We start from the raw sequence: 14,975 nt of genomic DNA, 5'->3' as shown, positions 1-14,975 counted from the left end.
TGTTTACTTTCAGTAGGTTGAATAATTTCAAAATGTTACTGTCCTTTTTATTTGTTGAGATATACATTAATGAAATATAGTGGTTTTGTCCATATTTTTCTTCCTTTATCATGGTTAGCACAATAAAATATTTTTATGCTGTCTCCTATCCAGTCACTGAGTGGCACCTTAGTCTCATTTTTACATACAATACACCTGTGCTAAAAAAACAGAACCTAATGAGTAATTCCTTGTCAAATTACCTCTATTGAAGCTTGAAATTTCAACCAGTCAAATGGAACCTCAAAGCAAGCTTGGTCTTGATAGCTAGCCCACAGTGCTCTAGGAATCCTTTGTAACAGACGAAATGGTTATGTGTGTAAAAAATATTGTTTTCATAGAAAAACAAAAAAGATCAAAAAACACATTTTAAATCCTATAAACTTGCAGAAAAAAGATGTATAAATAAACCTTTTCCTTTCAGAAAAAACACTTTGAAAACCTTTAAACTCCTTTCAAAGCAGAACTCTGGGTAGAGATCACAACACCATTTAAGGCAGTCATGAATTCTTGAAATAAAAACTTAATCTGCTTTGATATCAGCCTATTGTAATTCTACCTATAATTGAACTCAGAATAAAAAAGGGAGAATCGGTAATGAAATTTTGCTGCTGATCCCGAACATACTGAAATAAGAAGAGAGCAAAGGGATGGCCTTATCAGTTTGCTGATGCTTCTGCATCACAGTCTGGGGGGCATGATGTATTTGCTTGAAACAGCTTTGTCATAAAATGTAAATCTAGAAAAAAGTTTATTCTGTAAAGAAACTTTATTATACTTCCCTGTCCTGCGGACTAGTGCTGCAAATCTTTGCTCTCTTCAAGAGATGCGTACATTGCTCCTTACTGTTACATCACTGCATGACACTGTATTGATGAAGGTACTGTTGGAAAGAACCATAGTGCTCAGTGTCACTTTAGCAATAGAGAAAATCAGGTCACCAGCCTGGCTGTGCAGTCTGCCAGGGCTGTGTACATTTCAGGACTAGCTTGAAAAATAACAGATCCCTTGGCCATTAAAGCAGCGTCCATATGTGTTTTGTTATGTGTGTTTAGTTTTCTTAGAAATCAGTTCTAAAAATTGTCTGCAAACTTGAAAGACTAAAGTCCTGCCCTGTCTAATTTCTTGAAGGTTGTATAAATAATTAACCCCATCAATTACTGGGTTTCTTGATAGGACCAGTGACCAAAACAAACTCAATTAGTAATACTGATCATCTTCTGGGCACCATTTACACCTAGCCATCAGCCCTTGTTTCATTAAAGGCTCCTGTGTGACAGTGTCACAAATCCTGTTACTATGTAATGCTCAAGGCTCATAAACATGCTTTACCTCCCTGGAAAGAGCCACGTCTTCCTTCATTTGTGGCTCATGTGCTCCTACTCCCAGACACTGCAACTCACAGTAGGAATGTTTCAGCAATAAAGGCAGTGCTGTCAATGCAGAAAGCAGTGAGCCGGGCTAGATGAGATCAGTTGCTGGATGCCAAGCTACAGGCTTGTGTTGTAAGGACAAAGCTGATAGCCACAATCTATGAAATGTCTTCTCATCCCACAATAGTGCAAGCAGGCACAGCCTATATGTGGTGATGCTCTAATTTTAGGAGCAGTGCAGCAGCATTGTCACTTCAGGAAGCTGCATAAGGTGGCTTCAATGAAGAATCAACAACTATACATGAAACTTTGCAGGAAGACTAAGGGAAAACTTAAAGTGATATTAAAGTCAAGTTTTTTTTTTTTTTTTTAGATAGCAAACATGTTATACTCAAAATCAAAGAAGTAAAGGTGGCTTCCCAGACATAATCTTACAAGGTACACCAGAATGTATTGATATATTATTGTTAAAAAACAAAATACATACACATCTCTCAATATAGAAATAAATTCATCAAGTATAAGGAGCTACTGTCAAGTGTACAGATTCAATAACATGTTTCATGTTTGTGTACCGCTTTTTCAGATTGCCATCTTCATTTGTAACAGTTATCTACTGGAGGATCTCCCAATTCTAAAAAAAAATATATACAGTATATTGAACATAAATATTTAAATATACCGTACATATGCATAGGTATTCACTTATATATACAGTTTAATTCAGAAAATACTCTCTATCCCCTCTTGAAAAAAAAATAAAACAGACCATAACCATGCAATTACTTACAAAAATAAGTAATGTCAATGGAGACAGTCGGATTGGCTCAAGCTGCAGGGAGGCATCAACAGAGACCAAAGAACAGGGGAGGGAAGGGAGTCAATCTCAATGGCTGTAAATGTTTGAAACTACACAATGAATAAAACCTTGCTCCTCCTTAACATAAAATACCATTCTAGCTTGCAATCCCATAGATACTCACCACCAATAGTCTAGGATAAACAACAAACAACAACAATGATTTACTTACCTGCTAGGGATATTCCTGCACACAGAAGGTTTTTTTACCTTCGTGCATAGAAGGTTTGAATGTAGAAAACCTTGAGCCTTTAGTCACTGTGTAACTGAACTCAAAAAGGGAAGATTTGCTATGCTGTAGGGAACATCTAGAAATGTTAATTGGCAGCAGTACTCTGAAAATGTACTTTTGGTCTTGAATTCCTGCTGAAAATAACAGAGCACTTTCAGGTATGCCTAGACACCACACCTCCCAATATTTTGAGATGGGAATGAGGGACACCTACTAGCAAATGTATGTAGGCCCCCTGCCACACCCTCTTAAAGGAGAATTAACAAAAAAAGGTTAATTAAATCCACAAGGGCTTTTTTACCACTACTATTCCTTTATACTAGCTTTTAAAATTTACAATTTAGAATCTGGATGAAAGGTTTAGCACTGGGAAACACTTTTTGAAAGATAAAAAGTGCATTTTATATACAACTATATAGATCAGACCAAAATGAGGGACAAATGAGGGGGAAAGAGGGGCAGAGGGACATTGCTCCAAATCAGGGACAGTCCCTCGAAATCAGGGACAGTTGGGAGCTATGTAGACACTCATGGCTGTATATCAGCAGAGTGATTCTAAGCCTCTACTGACTCTGACTGATACTCTCAGGAGAAATGACTTAGGCCCTGACATGGGAAAGCAAAGTGCTGCCTATTCCAATATGTTGCCTCGATATGGAGATCAAATGCAGAGCAGGGCATGGTAAGTCAGTAATAGAGAAATATCAGCTGCAGGGAGACAACATGTAATACCGGTGACTAGTCCTTTGCCCTATGCATGTCTTTTTTTTCAGCAGAGCTTCCACAGTAAAGTTTTTCTCCCAGTAATGCAGAACATGTGCTTTGTAATGTGTGGGTCACAGTTCTACTTTCATTCTATATGGATTTATGATGTATCTTTACTGAAAATGGCACAGAACATAGACAGCGATTACTTTGCTTCTATAGTTCCTGCCTGGTAACATTTCACTATTCACACAATGGTTTGCCACCTTTTCAAAGTCACATTTACAATGTTCCTAGCTATTATATAGTATGTAATTTTTAAAGGCAGCATGGAACAAATAATGATTTTATATGATGTGTGCACTTACTGTAAGTTTCCAGCTACCTTTTACTTTATGAAAAAGCTTTCTTCCTCACTTTCAACCCCAAATAAAAATGTGTCCTTACTAAAATAGGCCACAGAGATGCTCTATGTCACTAAGTAAGCTTTCCTGCTAGGATGATAGCTGACTCACACAGTTCATAGTAAGTACTAGATAGGTGTGCCACCCTTTGCGGAGCCAGTCATGCTGAGTTAACACACACCAGTTCTGGTAATGCAGCCACCTGCGGGGACGGTGGGAGAGCATTATCTTCCTCTCCTTCTGAAGATCATTGTCCTTGATATAATTAAATATTTCTTATTCTTTCATGCCATAGTAGCAAAAATGTGTTCATGTACTGCCAAATTAAATTTATGTGAACAGTAAAAAAAAAAAAGATATATACATATATATGATTCAGAACAGTTCCTTAAGCTGAACTGCAGGCAAACAGCTAAATACAAATATGAAATACATATATGGCAGCTATTTTCCTTGCCAAAGGATTTTTATTTTTGCCCATCCACTTCTGAGACTCACACAACCATGGGACAGAACAGCCCTGTCTAGCAGTGTAGAAGACATTTTTTTCTGATGCAGTTCACTAATACTTAAAGATCTCCTTCCCACTCTCAGTCTGTCACTCTGCTCTCTCCTACTAAAAGCACACTTAGATTTTTTTTTTAACAGCTTTTACTTCCGCTTTAACTGATGTTATTTTTATATTTCTGGACATAAGCTTTACCCACGTCAGCTCTTAAGCTGCACACCTTCTATGGACCAGAGTAATGTTTACATTTATGCTACAGGACTATTAATTGGGCAATAACTTTGTCATCACTTAAAGTGGAACTCCAGGAATCACAGTCCTTTTAAAAATATGCTGGTTTATAAGAGGTTAAAGGATAAGTTCACTTTTGGAACATATTACCTGTTACACCTGTTTTTAGGGTGGAATATGTAACATTTTCCAGCATCTGCAGCTCTCCAAATTTGCCCCCCACGTCTGTGACAGTGGGCCTGGGATCTTTTTCCTGCAGGTGCTGTCACTATTTTAAAATAAAAACACAGCCGAGTGGGGCCCCGCCCACATGGACGTGTCATTCATTTATAGTTTCCTGTGAATTAATGCCTACATGTACCATTACCCACAATTCTTGCAGTTTTCAATGAGCTGCGAGGGCACTGTGGAGCATCCTCGTAGTCCATTGACCTTCCTACTCACAGGTAACTGTCTGCCTGTAGGAGGAAAGGGCAAACAGCTATTCTGAGAGTCTGTAGGAGCTGGACATTGCACCCACGATCTGCTGATCACAGGTGCAATGCTCTGCAGGTTCCTTAGAAAAAAATAATTAATGCACATTATTTTTAACCTGCAAAAAAATGTGTGTGTGTATATACAATGCTGTGAAAAAGTATTTGCCCCCTTTCTGATTTTTTAGCATATTTGTCACACTTAAAGTGATTGTAAGGGTTTTTTTAAATAACAAACATATCATACTTACCTCCACTGTGCAGCTCGTTTTGCACAAAGTGGCCCCGAACCTCATCTTCTGGGGTCCCCCGAGGGCTCTCACGGCTCCTCCCCACATCAGATAACCCCGTAGGAGAAGCGCTCTCACGAGGGGGTTACCTTGCGGGCGCGCTCCGAGTCCAGCATTTGGCGTCCATAGCTGCCAAATGTATGACTCGGCCCCGCCCCCCAGCGCCCACATTACTGGATTTGATTGACAGTAGCGGGGGCCAATGGCTGTGCTGCTATAAATCTATCCAATCAAGAGCCGAGAACCCCAGGGAGAGAGACAGTGCGTCCCCGCCGTCAAGTTCCAGGGCTCAGGTAAGTAAAAAAAGGGAGGGGCTGGGGGGCCGGTCACTGCCAGGTGTTTTTTTCACCTTAATGCATAGGATGCATTAAGGTGAAAAAAAACACGAAGGTTTACAACCCCTTTAAATGACTCAGATCATCAAACAAATTTTATTATTACACAAAGATAACCCGAGTAAATACAAAATGCAGTTTTTAAATGATGGTTTCATTTATTAAGGCAAAAAAGCTGTCAAAACCTGCTTGGCTTTATGTGAAAAAGTAATTGCCCCCTAAACCTAATAACTGGTTGTGCCACCCTTGGCAGCAACAATTGCAATCAAACTTTTGCGATAACTTGCAATAAGTCTTTTGCATTGCTGTGGAGCAATTTTGGCCCACTCTTCTTTGCAGAATTGTTTTAATTCAGCCACATTGGAGGGTTATCCAGCATGAACGGCCTGTGTAAGGTCATAATACAGTATCTCAATTGGATTTAAGTCCAGGCTTTGACTAGGTCACTCCAAAACACACATTTTGCTTTGTTTGAACCTTTTGGAGGTGGACTTGCTGTTGTGTTTTGGATCATTGTCCTGCTGCATAACCCAAGTGCACTTGAGCTTGAGGACACAAACTTATGGCCGGACATTCTCCTTTAGGATTTTCTGGTAGAGCTCAGAATTAATTGTTCCATCAATTATGGTAAGCCATCCAGGTCCTGAAGCTGCAAAGCAGCCCCAGACCATCACGCTACCACCACCATGTCTGACTGTTGGTATGATGTTCTTGTTATGAAATGCTGTATTAGTTTTATGCCAGATGAAACGGGACGCACACCTTATAAAAAGTAAATTTTTTGTCTCATCGGTCCACAGAATATTTGCCTAAAAGTCTTGGGGATAATCAAGATTTTTTTTGGTAAATGTGAGATGAGCCTTTGTGTTCTTTTTGGTCAGCAGTGGCTTTGACCTTGGAACTCTCCCATGGATGCCATTTTTGCCCAGTCTCTTTCTTATTGTTGAATCATGAACAATGATCTTACCTGAGGCAAGTGAGGCCTGCAGTTCTTTTGTTGTTCTGCATTCTTTTATGACCTTCTGGATGAGTCATTGTCATGCTCTTGGAGTAATTTTTGTAGGTTGGCCACTCCTGGGAAAGTTCACCACTGTTCCAAGTTATCTCCATTTGTGGATAATGACTCTCCCCACGGTTCACTGGAGTTCCAAAGCCTTAGAATTGGCTTCTAAACCCTTCCTAGACCATTACATGTACATTTTTTTGTTTCTAATTTGTTCTTGAATTTTTTTTTAGATTGTGGCATGTTGTGTGGCTTTTTGTGATATGTTAGCATGCTTTACTTTGTCAGACAGCTTCTATTTATGTAATTTCTTGATTCAACGTGTCTGGTAGTAATCAGGCCTGGGTGTGGCAAGTGAAATTTAACTCAGCTTTCCAAACAATTGTGGTTATTCATAGTTCATTCATGATTCAGCATGGGAGGGTGCAATTACTTTTTCACAGGGCCAGGCAGGTTTGAACAGCTTTTTTTCCCTTAATAACTGAAATAATAATTTAAAAACTACTAATCTTGGATTTACTTGGGTTATCTTTGTGTAATTAAAATATTTATATATATTTATATAAAATATATATGATCTGAATCATTTAAGTGAGAGAAATATTTAAAAAATAAATAAAAAATCAGGAAGGGGGCAAATACTTTTTCACAGCACTGTATATATATATATATATATATACATATATATATATATATATATATATATATACATATATATATATATATATATATATATATATATATATATATACATACATACATACAGTATCTCACAAAAGTGAGTACACCCCTCACATTTTTGTAAATATTTTATTATATCTTTTCATGTGACAACACTTTGCTACAATGTAAAATAGTGAGTGTACAGCTTGTATAACAGTGAAAATTTGCTGTCCCCTCAAAATGTCCAAATTGAGCCCAAAGTGTCAATATTTTGTGTGGCCACCATTATTTTCCAGCACTGCCTTAACCTCTTGGGCATGGAGTTCACCAGACCTTCACAGGTTGCCACTGCAGTCCTCCTCCACTCCTCCATAACAACATCACTGGTGGACGTTAGAGACTTTGCGCTCCTCCACATTCCATTTGAGGATGCCCCACAGATTCTCAATAGGGTTTAGGTCTGGAGACATGCTTGGCCAGTCCGTCACCTTTACCCTCAACTTCTTTAGCAAGGCAGTAGTCATCTTGGAGGTGTTTGGGGTCGTTATCATGTTGGAATACTGCCCTGCAGCGCAGTCTCCAAAGAGAAGGTATCATGCTCTGCTTCAGTATGTCACAGTACATGTTGGCATTCATGGTTCCCTCAATGAACTGTAGCTCCCCAGTGTCCACAGCACTCATGCAGCCCCAGACCATGACACTTCCACCACCCTGCTTGACTGTAGGCAAGACATATTCACTTAGGGGTGTACTCACTTTTGTTGCCAGCAGTTTAGACATTAATGGCTGTGTGTTGAGTTATTTTGAGGGGACAGCAAATTCTCACTGTTATACAAGCTGTACACTCACTACTTTACATTGTAGCAAAGTGTCATTTCTAAGGTGAACCCATTCTTTAAGTCCAAGAAGGGATACGCAACCTAGTGAACTTATTTCTTTTATTTTCTATTTAAAATTTTTCTGAGCACCGAGAGAACAGCTACTGCTACACTTTGATAGTAGAGATGCGCTCTTCTACACAGCAGCCTCACTGCCCACACCACCTCGCAACTGTCCATTCACAGAATACTTAGTATTTTCTGCATTTGTTCATATAATACAAAGCCTCTGTGACTAAACCAGAAGAAAAGAGGGGCGGGCAGAGCAGCTGCATCGGAAGTATAGCGATGGCCGTAACTCAGTAAAAAAGTAAATAGTAAATAGTAAATTAGGACAAACAAAGCTTTTTATTTTGATTATATTGTTCTAAAAAATGATTATATTTTTATATAATCCATTACCAAAAATACCATAACAACCTAAAAACAAAACTTTTATACTTTGATTAGTGCTAAGTTTAAAAAATAGTGTTATTATAGATAAAAATACATTATACAATTTTATTTTATCATTTTTTTCCCACTTAAAATGACACTAACATTATGATTCTGATGCAAAGCATTAATTGCAAATAAATGTTCTTTTTTAATTTTGCATGATTTTTTAACGCAACACTAAAAAAATGAACAAAATACAAATGAAAAAGTATTGGTTAAAAAAATAGAAATACAGAAAATTAGCAGTAAATAATTTTTAATAGGGGAAATGGAAGAAGGCTTTAATTCAGGCTGATTAGGGTAATTGAAGAATTAATAAGGGGTTAAATCAGGTTGCTTTAACTGACATCATATGCAGGTCAAAAGCTCATCCCTTTGATTTTCAGATGAATGGAACAGAGTATATACAAAAATAACAATGTTACTTTACTTTTTGAATGCTAGAAAAAAAAATACACACGTATATATCCAAAATTAAATTGAGGGGGTTAGATGGGAATAACAGGATTAGGATGAAGACCTGCTGTCACGAATGCCACGTTTGCCACAAATGCAGGGATTAGGCATTAACTAGAACAAAGATAAACAAACAAGAACAAAGTGCCAACTCAACAGTGTTTATATACACTTGGGGGAGATTTGCCAGAACTGGTACACTCATAATCTGGTGCAGATGTGCATAGTAACCAATCAGCTTCTAACTTCAGCTTGGTCAATTAAGCTTTGGCAATAAAACCTGGACGCTGGTTGGCTTCTATGCAGAGTTACACCAGATTTTTCACTTGCCAGTTTTAGTAACACCTCAAACGCCTGTGATTGTTAGGGTCTTGCAATTTCTCAGGTTGCCTACCCCTGTGTTAATCTGTGTTAATCTCTTTTTGTGATGGCAACAGCTGTTACAGCTGCTGTTTTTCCAGAGCAACTCCTTGCTGTAATTTTTATAGTCGGGAATTACCAACAAGTGCAAAAGCAGGAGTGACAGAGGGGCAAAATGACAGGGGACTCCATTCGTGAAGCAATATCTACTGCTTTAGGAAATGCAGTAAAATAGCGCATATCTCAATAGTTTTTTTTGCCATTCACAAAAAATTCATGCAGTATTTTTGCGAAACATGCAGTATTTGCAGTATCTCATGAAACTGTGCAGTATTTTATCTCATGCGATATCCAATGGGATGGACACAGTGGAGAAGAATTAGAACCCCTGTCAGTTTTTATTGCTAATAAAGAGGTAAATTGGTTTAAACCGTTGAAATATGCCAACTCACTAAGTCCGTGCAGTCCCTGCAGCATTTGTATACATGATATACATAATATGAATGCAAAAGAAAAAAGGTGACTAGAATACCACTCAATGGGAAGCTGCTGTTTTTACAGGATACACGAAGCATAGCAAAAACAACTGAGTTGATGGGTAACTCTACTTTCATGGAAAAAAAATATCAAATAAAAAAAAATAATAATATAGTGTATATAATTATGACTCAAGTTATATTGTGATTTAATGTTATTAAAATATCCCTTTCCTTTTCAATGTTTAGCCGCTGTAATTTTCTGTAAAATGCAATGCAATATGGCTACCTAGAGGTGTTTTGTACACAGAATGTGTACAGAACGCCCCCCAGAAACATCATTACCTGCTTGTGTGATTGGATCACTGATTTTCCAGAAGTCTGCACTAAGATACAAACCAGATTTCAGGCATGTCGTTTTTGGTGAGATACTCCTAATAGGAAATCACGTCTAAAGGGATGCAGATCCTGCAATTTTCCTTATTAGAGCCCTGCAAGTGCAGCAGCTGATTGATAATTATGAAATAGTATAAAAAAAAAATCACACACATATATAAACACCCTTCTACCACCAATAAAAAAAGACAATGTTGTCTTTTTTTATTGGTGGAAAAAGGGTAATTATATATGTGTGTGATTTTTGATACTATTTTCTTCAAATATTTGACAGTTATTAATATATTTGTATTTACTTAGTGTATAGCTACAGAGTTTTTTTGTCTTTAGTTCTGAATAGGGTGCAGAGGTATTAGAACAATTATTAGGTTTTTACTGCTGTCTGTGCCCTCATTAGGGAGATTCACCCTCTCTATTTGTCCTGTTTACCATTATCATTGAAAGTAAAATGAAAAAAAAATCCCAAATTTGGGGTTGCCCCCAGAAAAGTAATAGAGGGCAAATTTTACAATGGGGACACCAGTTATGGTGGTCTGGGGGATCCCCTTAATTTGCTGGGGTTTCCTCTCACTTCCTGTTTTGACTATGGTACAGGAAGTGAAGGCAAATCTCCCCAATGGGACACAGATGGCAAAAAAAAAAGAAAAAAAATGACAGGAATTGTAACCCTCCATTACTCTATCCAAATGAAATAGTAAGTTTTGACTTTACTTAAACTTTCAAGCAGCCTTTCTGAACCTTTCAAGCAGCCTTTCTGAACCTTTCAAGCAGCCTTTCTGAACCTTTTCAACACGGAAAGAACCCTTGAAATATTTTTCCAGTCTCATGATACATTAGTCTGATGGTCAGTGGGAAGAATGCTTCTTACACTTGTGGTCACTGGGAAGAATTACCCCTTATAGATAGCTAAAAAGATCAATGATGTCAGTGGGAACTTGTCAGTGGGAAGATATCTCTAAAAAATAATAATTGTGAAAAAGTAAAATATCTCCAACATATGACATATGTTCTAACAAGGAATTAGACCATTGTGATCTGCATGGATATTGTATTATAAAAAGTAAACAATAATATAACTGCGCTAACCCAGTGAAGGAAAACAAAGCTGCTACACAAAACAATGACAAATATTCGAAGATAGGATGGTGTAAACATGTAGCGCTAAAACGTGCCAAAAACATATGTTGAAATAAATGTGATTCAATAACCTATGGGTGACCGCCCACCATAATGTGGTTGTGAATAAAGTCAATAATAATAAAGTCCCACAATGTAATAAAAAGTAAAATCCAGTATATGTGAAGAAATCTTCTGGTATGTGATTCATCTACATGGAAATCTTGAAGTAGAGAGAGATTAAACACTCTTAGGTCCGCCTGTCAGTTTTTTAGGCGGATCTGAACGGACACTCCATGGAGGTCTATGGAGCGTCGGATGTCAGCGGTAAAAGGTCCGCTGACATCCGACCCACTCCAATCCAAAAAAGTGTGACGGAGGAAAAACCTACTTTTCCATCCTCTGCGGTTCGGATCGGGTGACGACGGACTATACAGTCCGTCATCATCCGATCCCCCATAGGGGAGAGCGGCGCTCTGACAGTCTGTCATCTGCCATCTGCCTGCTCAGCGGGGATTGACAGAGCGATCCCCCGCTGAGCAGAGCGGGCTCCGTACACGGACACGTCCGTGTGAAGGAGCCCTTACCGAAACAGGTGGGTTCGGATGCCAGTGACACCGAATCAAACAGGCTTAGAGATCCAGATGGATGGCTGTTCTGGGAGGAAGTGGAGGTGCCGGATCTTGTCTGCAACAGCTGCAACGGTATCCACCGCCTGAAAGGAATCCTACGTTCAGCAGTATATAAAACAAAGTGTAGGAAATGATATGCCTAGCCCATATAATTTCCTACACTTTGTTTTATATACTTTTATCTTTTGTGATGACGTTGTTATATTTGTATATTGGTTCGTTCCAATAAACCTACCCTTCTGATCTGCACAATTGGAGCACTCCATTGTTTTCTTTCCACATTTTTTATATGATGTGATATCTGGATCCCCCTGCTGAATGTAGGATTCCTTTCGGGCGGTGGATACCGTTGTAGCTGTTCCAGACAAGGGGAGATGTACTTTGAGATCCGGCACCACCACTTCCTCCCAGAACAGCCATCCATCTGGATCTCTAAGTCTGTTTGATTCGGTGTCACTGGCATCTGAATCCACCTGTTTTGGTAAGAGTGTTTAATCTCTCTCTACTTCAAGATTTCCATGTCGATGAATCACATACCAGAAGATTTCTTCACATATACTGGATTTTACTTTTTATTACATTGTGGGACTTTATTATTATTGACTTTATTCACAACAACATTATGGTGGGCGGTCACCCATAGATATTGTATTATAGTTGGAGTGATTTGGAGATTTTTTTGCAGCAAGTGATGGATATGCTTGTATATTCACAAAGAAAGTCTCTAAAAATCTGCCGAAATGACAGGAGAAAATAGATAGCTTTTACTACATGTAATGTGGGGATTTACTAAATGTAATTGATTTATTAAAGGCCCATAGACTGAGCACTTTGCAAGTGAAGTTGCTCCAGAGTTTAGTAAATGAGGAGGAGCTCTTCTGACTTCATCATCCAATCATGTGCAGGCGAAAATGCTGTTTTTATACCTTGCATGTGATTGGGTATTCTATGTAAAGTGAAGCTTTACCTCATGCACTAAGCTCTGGAGAAACTTGCAAACTGCACAGTCTATTTGCCCTAAAGTAGAACTATAGGCAAAACCTTTTTTTCATTTTGGACAGAGTAATGCCGCGTACACACGGTCGGACTTTTCGACCGGACTTGTCCGACGGACGCCAACGGACCAAATCTGGCGGACAATCCGATCGTGTGTGGGCTTCAGCTGACTTTTCCAGTCGAAAATCTGACAGACTTTAGATTTGGAACATGCTTCAAATATTTACGTCGTAACTCCACCGGACCCAGAAATCCGATTGTCTGTATGCTAGTCCGACAGACAAAAACCCACGCTAGGGCAGCTATTGGCTACTGGCTATCAACTTCCTTATTTTAGTCCGGTGTACGTCATCACGTACGAATCCGTCGGACTTTGGTGTGATCGTGTGTAGGCAAGTCCAGTTGTTAGAAAGTCTGTTGAAAGTCTGCCAAAAGTCCGTTGAAAGTCTGTTGGACGGGCTGTCGGACTTTTGTAGCTGAAAAGTCCAACCGTGTGTACGCGGCATTAGAGGGAGGGTTAGAACCCTTCTCAGTTTTTTTTTTTGGCAATCTGTGTCCTAATTGGAAGATGTCTCATCTATTACTTTTCTTGAGACAACCCACAATTTGGGATTTTCTTTTGCTTTTACTTTCAATGATAATGGTAAACAGAACAAATAGAGAGGACGAATCTCCCTAACAGGGACATCAATACAAACCTTGCATGTGTTCTAATCCACCTCCACTCTATACAAAACTAAAAAAAGTTTTTCCTTTAGTTATACTTTAAGCAAATCAACCCCAATGATTTCCATATTTCCATATTTAGGTGCCTATGCATTACTGTTGAGAAAACATAAAGGCAAGACTACTCAAAATTGTCGATTATATTTTCACATTGCCTAAATACCGCATGCCTAGACCACTACTTAATTACCACATACATTTAATTATTTATTTCCTTCCATGAAACTGAGTTTATTGCCTCCTCATGCAGTATTTACCTAGCGTTTTTGAAGTTTTGCTGTAAATACCGCAAAACAGCATAGTAAATTGACAATTTCAGGATCACATGCAATATTTAGGGAAAATGTTTCCAGACACCTAAATACTGCATGCATTCTGCTTTAGTGAATGGAGCTTTTGGGTTATCATATTTTGAACAGATAACCCTCTTGCTCATCTCAAAAAGTTGGAAGATGTGGCTTGGGTGGCAATACATGTTATGGTTATCATTTAAGGTTGAATATATTTTTATTAAAACATTGCAATGGATTACAAAGACCATCCAAGTGTTTAAAGTAAAAAGTACATGAAAACCAATAATCAGAATAGTAAATACAGTGCACCAAAACATTTATCGTAAAGGATCTTTTCTCTTAGAAGGATAATATGATCAATAGGGGCACAATTATTAGGAATAGGGGAACACAATCAAACTGTGAGAGGTAAATACAGTGACAAAATTTCATCTCTTAAAATGCATTTAAAAGAGATCTAAAGTATCTTTTTGCTTTTACAAAAGAAAACACTCTGAAATTGCAAGTTAAAAATAGTACACGCATGCGCACCTACAACTATACTTTATACTTAATCCAAATTTTATGTTATCGTCCTCGCTTCGGCAGGACATATACTAAAATTGGAACGATACAGAGAAGATTAGCATGGCCCCTGCGCAAGGATGACACGCAAATTCGTGAAGCGTTCCATATTTTTTGGCTATTCTTTAATTCGACTTCCTCAGATTGTTAAGACCTTTGATATATAATTTGTCTTTACATAATAACTATGCTAAGATGTATGGTTCTTTTGTTGAAATTCATCTATGTACATGTATAACGTTTCGAGTTACCATTACTATAACCTACTGTGTTGCAATCTTTTCTTAAATTTAATTAAAAAATATTTGAAACAAATTTTATGTTATCCATATGCAATTTTGCAGAGTCTGCTCCATTACCTCTTCTCTGCCACACAACTGTGACCTGAAAGTCAAGCGACTTCCAGTGCAACTTTGCCAGACAACTTCCGGGCGACTTGCAGGTGACTTGCTTGAGAACTTCTTTGATGTGACTGGAGACTTTAGAAGCAACTTTCAGGAATGCCTGGTAATCTTCCTGTAATGTTGAA

General features: G+C 38.3%; 1 non-coding gene across 1 annotated transcript; it reads left to right on the top strand.

Annotated features, from left to right (window-relative positions):
* The first annotated feature begins 14,454 nt into the window (after positions 1 to 14,454).
* On the top strand, positions 14,455 to 14,561 carry LOC141130218 (U6 spliceosomal RNA). The gene has a single exon (XR_012242039.1). It is a non-coding gene; the product is annotated as a U6 spliceosomal RNA (small nuclear RNA).
* The last annotated feature ends 414 nt before the right edge of the window (positions 14,562 to 14,975 follow it).

The sequence above is a fragment of the Aquarana catesbeiana genome, linkage group LG02, assembly GCF_042186555.1.
Source record: "Aquarana catesbeiana isolate 2022-GZ linkage group LG02, ASM4218655v1, whole genome shotgun sequence".
Lineage (NCBI taxonomy): Eukaryota > Metazoa > Chordata > Amphibia > Anura > Ranidae > Aquarana > Aquarana catesbeiana.
This window is presented reverse-complemented; position numbering and strand designations above follow the sequence as displayed.